The sequence below is a fragment of the Mesoplodon bidens genome, assembly GCF_964165515.1.
Source record: "Mesoplodon bidens genome assembly, chromosome: 5".
In the NCBI taxonomy this organism is placed as follows: domain Eukaryota; kingdom Metazoa; phylum Chordata; class Mammalia; order Artiodactyla; family Ziphiidae; genus Mesoplodon; species Mesoplodon bidens.
In genome coordinates, this window is record NC_138161.1 from 7,266,195 (window position 1) to 7,277,751 (window position 11,557).

Genomic DNA, 11,557 nt, shown 5'->3' on the forward strand with positions numbered 1-11,557 from the left:
CCTCCAATTCTCCTTCCATTCCAGCCCCAACTCTTCCCACTAAGCACCATGAAGGTCCCTTGTATCCTCCCAGGATTTGCTGCTGTCAAAGAGGGAGACACATGACCTTGCCCTTCCCTGGTTGTCAGGGTGAGGACACCTGCGTGGAAGTGTTTACAAAGCCAGCTGCCACTCCTGGGCACCCAAGTCCCTAATCTAGACAGAGCCTTATTTTGGACAAACACTAAATTCATAAAGACAGATGATCAAATTTTCCTATCAGGTTCAAACAGAACACTAAACTGTAGTGACGAATGAGTCTCTGAGTCCAAAGCAAAGATTTGCAGAAAAGATGTTGGTAGGAAGGAAAATGTAGAAAGAGTAAAAAAAAGTGATCCATGTCGGCAGATCACGTATCCTGTTATTCTCATGAAATACCTTCTTCTGTTTAGTTTCCTTAGTGGAGGCTGGAGAATGTAAAGGAGACAATAGGAATTACTTTATTTTGGTCTCAATCATGAAGGCCACTGTGTGAACTTGGGCAAGTCACCGAAACATATTTCATTTCTCATTTTATGAACCAGTCATTTTCTCTCTCTGTATCTCTCTTTTTCTCTGTGTCTCTATCTGTTTCTGTCTCTGTCTGTCTCTCTGTCTCTGTCTCTCTGTGTCTCTGTCGCTCTTTAACACACACACACACACACAGACACACACACACACACTAGTTAAGGATAAGGTCTAAGTCCCACTCCCCTTTTCATTTCTCTGCATGAAGAGACTCCATGGCATCAAAGCCCGTACACAGCACCTTCTGCAGATTCAGCTCCTGGCTACAGCCCCATCTCCTTCCTCAGGTCCCAAGAATATGATGTGACCAAGTGTTAATATCTGAAAAATGCTTTGAAGTCTGGGGAAAAGACACTATATTAAAGGATTCTTAAAAAATCATTATCCTGCCTAAAATGTAGAACCATGCCCAGCAAGAAGGCTGTGATTGTGTGAGCAGGCCAAGCTAATGATTTAGAAGTTATCATTGTAACAACAAATCAACTCAGACCATAAATTAGATCCTAAAATAAGCCTTCGGACCTCAGAGTCTTCATCTCACTCTTGAGCATGTCTTTAGAATAGAAATGTGTCTCATTTCATCACACATATAACCTACCTTCACATCTAAATATTCTTCATAGAATGTGACCACTTGCCAGATTTAGAACACGATAAACCTTTTTTTTTCGGTCGGGGGAGGGCTGAGAGGGATCCCGACTTTCGTGAAAAAAAAAATCCCATTGCAAAATGCAGGGAGGAATATATCCCACTTCCAGAATATATATGGCTGGTTCAGTCACCACAGTCCAAAAGCGCCATCTGAGCATCTATTTTTCCAAGCAGTTGAGAGAAATGATGTGTACATTTTTCATGTGTAATTAGGCAGTGTAAGACGATCCCCGCTGCCGACGGGCTGCCGCTGCCCTCGTCGGGTGAATGGCTTCCAGATTTCACCCCCATCTCTTCTGTCTAGACTCTACGTTGCTACTTTTTTTCCTCCTCGCTTAAAACAGACTCCAACATAAAATGCCAAAAACAGAAGTTTTGTCCCTCTTTCTCATAAAGATGTGGGACAGAGCTCTCTCTGCCAGACAAGCAGGGGCCCCAGACTTTCATAAGACACGTGTCATCTGAAGCTGGCATTAAAGATTGTCCAGGCTTTTCAGCGGGTCATGCAAACCTTTTTTTTTTTTTTTTTAAATATGGTTTTCATTAAGAAAGAGAGTATTTCTAGAGAGGTGTGGTGCAGTTTAGAGCTGGGGGAGCGACGGGTAGGAAGAGAGGCGGGAACAACGATGCCGTTATCGATGCCGCTGCTGAAATGTACATGGTCTTGTAAAAGGGCTTTTGGGGAGTGAAAAAATCATCTCATTCTATTACCAGGGGCCTATCTTGTTGAGTGTGCTGATAATTCAGGTTAAAATCTAGTCACTTAATAGAAGAAAATGGAGAAATTCTTATGACACTAATGCCATTTATTAATTGTAAGAATTTTTATGTATCCTGTTCTGGGGCGGGGGGGGAGTAAAAAAGTCATTTTTTAAAACGTAGACTTAACAAAACCCATATTATTACTGAATTTATTGAATAAGATGAGATGCTTATTAAAAAGATGAGACAGGTAGTTGAAGGTCCGTGTGATTTGACCAACAAGGGCTGGGATAGATTCACATTTCAGTTGTTTAAAGCTGCCTTGTTTAATCTCATCCAAAACTTCTGCAGTTTCTATGGGGATGAAGCTCATATTCTTCTGTTTACCAAGCTGCTTCCATATGTGATTAACAAACAAAGATAATAATATAGAAAATTATTTTTTAAAGAAAAGGATGAATAAAATAGTGCTGTTTATTGGGTATCAAAAATAAAATAATACGTTCTCAGAAAGCTGAAGACGGGTTTCAGTTTTCACTGAAACAAAGCAAAACAGAAGTAGTGATCGCACAGTATGAAAATAAGCTTCAAATAAGTAAATGATAAGAAAATTCAAATACTTCTGTATATTTTCTTTTTCTGTCTCCCCTCTCTAGTCTATTTTAAAATACACCCCACAGAGTGGTACCCATGGGGCTGTTAAGTAGAGGTTTAAAACCTGAGAACCTAGTTGTAGTTTGTGTTATAAACTCTTTAGGGATTACTGCTAGCCTTTTACTAAAAATATGCAAAATCATCCTTATATTATAGAACTTGGGTAGAATTTTCAAATCTTCAGAATCAGTTAATTTGCCGACTTTTAAAAAAAATCTGCCGACTTTTAAAAAAATCTGCTTTATACATTGATACTATGTAGGCTGTAGAAAATCAACTGTATCTTAATTGTTTCAAAGGCGATTCAGCAGCCACTAAGCTGAAACGAATGATCCAAAGACACTTTAAAAATTCCTGCATTTACCAGTGTTCCAGAGAACTTGAGAACTAGAAAAAGGGGGAGAATTGACTAGATTTTGAAAACTCCTCAACCTCAGCAAAAAGACCAAAGCCCTTACAGCTGAGAAATGAAAAGCCAGCTGTGTGAGGCAGAAAGAGACAAACAGTAAGAAAAGAAGGGGGTTTCTGACACCTTGAGTAAGAGATTTTTGTGGGCCAAGGAGGTCCGGGAACACCCCACAACATAATTTCACTTCTGAATTTATAACCAATGTTCTTAATAGTGCTAGACCCCAGCACTAAATGTTTTCCTTAAAAACATTATAAACTCGTTAGGAGGCACTGCTGGCCTTTTACGGAAGACCATGCAAATTCATGCTTAGATTATAGAACACAGGTTGAATTCCCAAATCTTGAATCAATAAACACAACAAAAATCCAAATATGTGCCATATACATTGTGTCGAATACATTTTATTCCTTTACTCCTAATTTAAATGTGTATGTTTGGATCTTATCTGACAAGGATAATAATATGTCTATAAAGCAGGGTTTAACTTTAATCTATGGAATTTGTATCCCAAGATTTATCTGCTTTGACTCCTGCTCATTCACACAGTGATTTTATTTATAATGTTTGTATCAATAGTTGTCATCTGCCTTGCTGTGATTTTGCTTGGACATCTAAATACAGCTTCCTAGATGGATATAGTTTGCATCTACTTAAAATTAAATAGCTCTGCTGAACGAATGAGATCTTATCTAATCTGTGATTGCCTCTGAGTTCACCCGAGTGACTCATGAACTGAGTCCGTTTCTCTCTCTCATTACACTTAGCACAGTCCCCTGCAAGGATGAATTTGCCTACCTCTCTCCCCCATCACACCGTGAATTCCTGGAGGGCAGAAGGCATATCATCTTTTCAACCTTAGCGCCTGGCATGATGCATACACTCACTAGGTGCTTAAATGGATATGTGCTTCTCCAGTTGGTGCCTGATCCACTTTCAGTGGAGTGAAGAAAGCACAAAGGCAATAAATCTCAGTGTGAACCGCTTACAGGAAGCCCACCTAGGTTCCCGAGGTCAGAAAAGATTTCGCCTGCAGCTAAACTCTGCAATAATACTCTGCCTTCCTTCTATAGCCCTTATTTTACATATCCTTTTTGTAGATTCTTGTGTAGGCGACTTAATTTCCTTATAAGGAAGTGAGCTCGGGAAAACTGGGATCATTTAGTTCTACATCTTTGTACTGCGCATTGCACCAGGCATGAGAAAGCGTGTGTTGTGGGCACAGGGGGCCATAATCTCTTGAATTTCTCTTTTACGTCTGCCCAGCATGTCACAAGTGCATGGGAAGCAAGTCATCTTGTTGGGTGTTTCTTTATGTGGCGCTGTGCTCACGGCCAAGAAAAAGGCAATTTTTGATTAAGCTTTATTTTTCTCTGGAAAATATCTAAATTCTCTACTCTGTCTTTACGTGTCAAGTGACCACCACAGATCGTCCTGGAAGTGAGAGGACATTTTGGCCAAACAGAGGCTGAGAAACATGGCTTCTGGCTGTAACTCAGACTCTGATGTATTCATTTAAAATGAGGAGAAACGAAACCCCAGGAAAGTCTGATGATGCATTTAACTGTAATAGAATTTAGAGATCTCTCCACGGCAAAACCCGAGACCCAATTTGCCAAACGGACGGGCGTGGAGCCCTCCGCAGTGCCAGTCAGAGAAACACTTCTGCCAAGACAGGAACAACAGCCCACAGTGCAAAGCGTGCCATCTGCATGGGCTCAAATTCTGCATGCTGGTGCATAAGTTTTTATTTTTTTTCTGTTCACATCAGAGAACACAGGGTTGGAGTTGTTTCCAGAAGACTTAAGTAGCACTCATTTAAATTATTCAAAAGTTGTATTTGGCTGAATGTTGAGTTTCATTCCTTCTTAAACTGGGATCATTTCCAAGGATTGTTTAAAAAAAAAATCCCAGTGACTTTAGTGGTGAAAGAATGTAACTAATTTGGTGATAGCCCCCATAGAAACAGACAGCTAGCTCAACAGACGTGGTCTGGTCTGAGGCGATGTGGCCCGCGGTGGGACCTGGGGGCTGGCGGGGCTCTGCTGGAGCTCATGAAAGGGGCTCAGTCCCAGGAGTGGCCGCACGGGCGGTGGGAAATGGCAGGGCGGGGGGTGGTGGGGGCAGGCAGAGCTGCCACGGCTTATACCCACTGGCAGGGGGAGATCATAAAAAGTATGTAACTTTCATCTTAATTGCCAAGAGTACATGGACAGCTGAGGCTGCCTATTCATTAGCAATTTGGCTCTCGTGTGCCGGCCTAGAAACAATATGCACAGGGAAAACCACTCTTTAGAACTGAACGCTTTGGAGAAAAGGTTCACGTTTTCTTTTCTTTGGAACTGGGCGGTGAGGCCCTGGGTTCTGGGGTTGTCTGTCCATGAAGATGATTTGGAATTGTCTGCTGAAGCTGATCATCAATGAACAGAACTCTGGACCTGATTGACTAATGGAATGAACACAAATTGGCCTGCTTCAACTTAGACACATTTGGAAGAGAGTGTGTGTTTCCACAGAAGTATATATTCTTCCTATCTATCTGTCTATCTATCTATCTATCATCATCTATGTATCCATCAATCATCTATTTTCTATCTATCAATCATCTCTCTATTAAATATCTATCAACTATCAACCATTTATCTTTCTATCTTTTTATCTATCCTTTATATCAATCTATCAGTCATCTATCTTTCTTTTTATCTGTCATTTATATCTATCTATCATCTATTCTTTCTATCATATATTATTTCTCTCTATCATATCTATCATCTATCTATTGTCTATCATATTTATCTACCATCTGTCTATCATATCTATCATCTATCTATTGCCTATCTATCTATCCATCATCATCTATCTATCTCTCGAACAACTCACACAAAATACATTATGCTTTGTTCTTAGCTCCAGCGTACTTTAATCCAAGTCAAAGCAGATCCAATTTAATTCCTTTCAAACCAATTTAAAAAACATTTATTCAATATCTGCCATGTGCCAGGCTCTGAGAATACTAAGATAAATAGGACAAAACCAAGCAGCAAGCAGCCTGCCTGTTTGGCAGGAGACAGAGGCAGATGTCATCACTGTCCTGTGCTGAGTTCCGTAGTGGACAAGTGTGTGAACCAAGATGGACACGGTGCAGCCTGGCCTGTGGGAGGGGCGGCGTGAGAAACAGCCACGACTGCCGACCGCCCTGTGTGATGCTCCCTGCCACCACGTTCTCTCTGACGGGCACAGAGAGACAAGCACCTACGTTCTCAGTGCTCAGTGGGTCTGTGTTGCACTGGGACCTGCGCTCTGTGCCAGGCGGGGCTCTTTTCCTCATGAGTCATGCGGTCCGGGTCACTCATGGGCGATGCAGGTGACACTGCGTGTATTTTACGCTGACCTCCCAGGACTTCTTTCTGTGAGGGGACAGGGTTGGCTGTTTGCCTTGGGGGTGATGGTTGGAAGGGTGAGTTTCTCCGAGATAACAGGGGACTTTGGGCATTTTTAGACAGTGACAGAGATGCCACCTTCTTTGTCACCAGCATCCTCACCAGTCAGGTTGTGAGAGGGTGGGGCCCCAAATCTCTCAAGGTCCAATTCTCCACAGACGTGGCCTTCTGGCTCATTCTGGGTTCTAGAGCCTAGTGCTGGCTGGACCGCCTGGGCCTTGGTCCACCCCTGGATCGGGTCCACAGGTCTGCTCTGTACTGACCCTGGCAGGATGAGGGTCAGGGCACAGGTGGACCACAAACGGCCCCTTGGTGATGTTTTGTATGGTTCCCATCAAACGCAGACTTGAGACAGGGGTTTGGGTTCAAGAAGTTTGTCTGGAAAGTGATGCCAGCAAGCAAGAGTGAGGGAGTGGAGGAGAGGGATGGGGGAGGGCAAATCAATGAAAAGAACGTGTTCTGGGCGTGGTTTCTGCACCAATGGGCAGCTAGGGCCTAATCCATGGAAACCATCTGAGGAGCCGTGTAGAATATGCTTCAGAGTTGTGCCTCTGAGCTGGGACGTTGGCCCACCACGTGCCACCCCTCACGGTTGAGGGCTGGGATCTGTGCCTCCCCGGCAATCCTGGGCTGCCTTGCACGAGGGCTGAGCAAGCTCTGGGCACCCCAGAGAAGGCTTCTCCAAGCAGCCAGAGAGGCTCAGACAGAAACTGTGGACGCAGGAGGAAATGGTCCACCACACTGCGGGTGAGCTCGAGGGGCCGGTGGGGTCCAGGGCAGGGCGTAGACTGCGTTGATCATCTTTGGGTACCAGGAGTTAAGTCACAACTGCGTGAGATTTAGGATGTGATGCTAAAGGTCCGTGAATCAACAGACACTTGTAAGATGGACTATCTTTCCAACGCTGCGCTTGATGCTACGAAAATGAAAATGGTAGGCTGTGCACAGTTTAAAAAGAGTGGAAGAGGAGACTGGGTATGTTGAGAGATTCATGTAAGGAAGTGATGGGTATCAAATCACAAAGAAAACCTGGACCCAGATTGTGGGTCAATATCTATGTAAAACAAATACCTATGTCAAGGAATCACGAATCTTAATTCATACCACTATTTACACGTTCAGAGAAAGGGGATTTCTTCAGTGACTCTGAGCTCCCTCCTCTGTCTCACCTGCTGGTTAGCGGGAAAAATATTTGCTTTATGAGTGGGTCTGGTTTAGCACCTCTAGCCTGACCCAATAAATTAAACAGTTTCCCTAGGCAGGGCTAGGCCTCCCTGGTCTTCCCAAAGGCTGGTACTCATCCAGTCTTTCACAGACTGGTACCCATCCAGGGACCACACTTGGAGTAGCGCTGCCTTCTGGAAGAGATGGGGCTCTCAGACATAAACCCTGAGGTTTCAGGGGAAGGTCCCTTATCCTCCTGGTTGTCACTCACCCTGCTGGCAGCCTTGTGACCAGAGCCTGTGGCTGGTGGGGCCCATTGTTCAGACCCCTTCTGGGCACTTCCGAGGCTTGACTGAAACCTCCACCTGGCCTGTGAGCCCAGAGGTTAAGTTCCAATGGTGACAGTGATCTTACCTCACCACGTGGGCTCCGGGGATCACAAATCAGAATCCACGCCACACGGGGGGACATGTGAGTCCCCCTCTGTCACCCTGGGCTCTGGGGCATGGGAGCTTCCAGGTCCCTCATTAGGGATTGGGTGTCAGAACCCCCTTTTCCCCACCGTTGGCCTCACATCCCTGCATCTCTGCACAGAAGCAGAATGAGGCAATAGGGACCCAGACTTTCTTATTCACGACTCCTCCCTTTATCTCTCACCCATCCGTGGGCCTCAGAAGGGGGTGGGCTTTCCCCTGTATTATGCTCTCCTCTCCTGAATCCAAATGCCCAGCTAAATCTTGATGGCAAAGAGAACTCTAATCTCCGCCACTGTGGGAGGACTCCCTGAGCGGGGTGCTCCAGGCCTGTGCAGTGCCGATAAGGGCCGAGGGTCTTCGAGAAAAGAGCTCTTGTCCTGCCCCTTAATCCTACTTGCATGTCAGAATCTTCTACCTTTAGTTTCTTCTGCAACAAATCTTAATCTCCCTTCTCCCTCCATGCAGGTAGGTGGACATGGAGGTGAAGAGATTGCCCTCTGCAAGGCTTGTCCGTGATTTCCAAATTCTCACCTGGTGCACTAGAAATGCATCTGGAATCTACCCAATGGGCAAGACGTGCTCCTGAAGGCTTCTGAAGCCATCTGTGGTGTGATGAGGTGAAGACCCTTTGGCCAGATGGTACTTGGTATAGTGCCGGGGAGTGGGTGGGCAGTTAGGAGACAGCCTCCATGGCCAGAGGCTATAAAAGCTCAAGTGAGAGGCCTGGACCCTGGGAATAGACAAAGCAGCTGTCCATGGGAGTTGTGGTGACTCAGTATGGCCGATGGTGACCATTTAGCTATGGGCCAAGTGATGGGCAGGTTCAAAGGTCAATTCTTATTGAGTATTTCTTATTGAGTTCCAAAGTGTGAATGATGCAGTTACAAGAAATTGGTGCTGTCCCAAGGCTGGGAAGGCTTGCTGGAGGGCGGGAATTAAATTAGGCTCAGGGCTGGCCAAGAGGGGTCCAGAAGGAGACTTTGAATAAGGAAGGGTGGTGAGCTGGCCACACAGTGAAAACTCCCAAGATCTGGGTCTGAGTCTTGACTCACTTTGGAGCCCTTTGAACTTGGAGTGCCTCAGGCCTTGTTACTACTGCATAAGTGACTGCAAGGCACCTGCATGATAAACATGCCTGTTGAATGGTAGACCACAATGAAGAAAGGAAGAACATTCCAGGAAACGGGGGCAAAATGAGGAAGAAGTCCTAAGGTTCTAGGATTTGGGGACTGAGTGAAGATTGACACTAAACACAGAAGGAGGGCAGTCTGGCCAGACAACCGTTTTGGGGGACAGAGTTCATCTTTGAAGCCCATTTTCTGAATTATCTCATTAGATAGAGATTCTGAACTTCCTTCCTTATTCAATGAATGACTGTTATTTCAACAGCGTGATCATTGACCCTGGAGGTCCATGCCTATGACCTGAGGAGTTTCAAACATCTGTACGGGTGCCACAGACCTCCCTGTCCCCCAAGATTTTGATTCACATGGTCTGAGATGGGGTCAAGAGGATGGCATTATTTTTGAAGCTGCCAGGTGGTTTTGACGTAGAGGCAGGGCTCTGATCGCTGCTGTGTAGACCTCAGTTCTCCACCCATGCCTGGACTGAAACGTAAGGGAACCTCTGCCCAGAGGGTGCTGTTCTCCCTGCATGGGTGCACGGGAGAGAAGCAGGAGTGTGTGCTCAGGGCTTATTGAGGAGAGGTGTAATTTCTAATATGTGCCCTCAATTAATCAATCAGTTAGTCACAATGCAAAAAGCAGGGAGATAAAGATGAATAACCCAAAGTCTCCCCTGGGAGTTCCTTTGTTTAGCCTATCTGAGGTCATCCACTCCAATAGCCTCAGTTAATAGATAAGAAAATTGAGATTTCAATCAAGAGGCTGTGACTTGCCCAAGGTCAAAAGGCTGGTAAGTGCTGGATTCCTCTTCTCACTCATTCCTTGTCAAGTGTCTGTGTATTTTATCTGAAATAGACTTTTCACCCATTTAAATTATATCAGGTCACCCATAATCATAGAATAATAATTTTCTATTCTAGGATACAAAAGAAAGTCATTAAGATATTGATTTTATTTGCATTGAGGCACTGTTATGCTAAGGCCTTTATCAATACAAAAAAAAATCACTGAGAAGTTGTGTCAACTTTCTAAAAATGCAACTATTTTCGCACTCATGAGTAATCCCATTGATGAAAACGTACATGACGAAACTGTTCATTGATAGAATTAGTGTCACAGTATGTATGTGAAGCTCACAAGCAAATAAGTATAGTAAGTATAATCATCAGAAAAGCTGCAGCAGATCTCCTGATGTGTCCTATGTAATTCCATTTTTAAAATGCAAATACAGCCTCCCGATCCATTTTGTATAACCTTTGTCACCAAAGCTCACTGACAGATGTACAATGTGTTTCATATCAACTCATCGTGTGCATTATGCAAGTTGATAGGAATTATGCATTATGCAATTTTATGGAGCAGTTTGTGGTCACCACGTGTTATTAAGAACTGCTGTGTATACTGCAGGCTTAAACTACATCTGACGGCGATTGAAAAAGTGCTTCAGAGGATAAGAGTGTTGCATGAAATTAGTTTGTCTAGGAGGATAATGAGCGCATAAAACTGACTTCTTAGCAGCTGATGATAAAAGATCCTGGTGATGCTTTTGTGGTGGGTTGAAGACTCTCCCAAGAGAATTTACACCTCTGCCCTCTCGTGTTCACTTACAATCAATGAAGAAAGTCAGGGAATGGGATGAGGATGGTGGTGGGGAGGGGGCCCCCAGGGAAGCTACATTTAGGACCCCAACTTTAGAATTCTAATGCTTATTCTCCTCCCTTTCCTGTCTTGGGTTGCCCCAAGGGAATGGTAGGAGCCCCATCCAACCACCTCCAGGATGAAAAGAAGGTCCCAGATGACTGAGTGGAGGCCGTGGCGGGGGTGCTGGGGGTGGGCTCTGGATGCCCCGAGAAACGCTGAAGATGCTCAGGGCTTGAACAGTGGGAAACGGCCAGCGGCCGAAGCACACATACTGTCTCCTTTCTCAAACCAGGGCTGTCCTTCTCGTCAGGTCTGAGCTCACCCAAGATGTGAAAAGTGTCAGTGTGGCGAACCTCACTCCAGTACCTCATTTAAAACGGAATCTGAGACTTCCTCCCTTGAGAGCCTTTACTGCAGGGGGATACGCTCCCCTTTCCATATTTAACACGTGCACACACAGAACTGCTAAGCCATAAAGTAAGCTCAAAGACGCTCCCTGCGAGGACTACAAAGGCCAGACCTTACAAAATGATAACCAGGAGTTTATAACTCATAACTCCACGCACGTGATATTAAACGTGGAAGGCTTTTTGAACTGCAACCTTTACATCCCAATCCAATAGTTCTTTCAGCTTTGAAATATCCACAATCTGAATTTTATAGGGATTATTTTTTATTATAGGTAAAGCAATTAAATCTCCATATTGAAGGATGTAAACCTTTTAAGGCCCTTCTCAGAATATCAAAAGA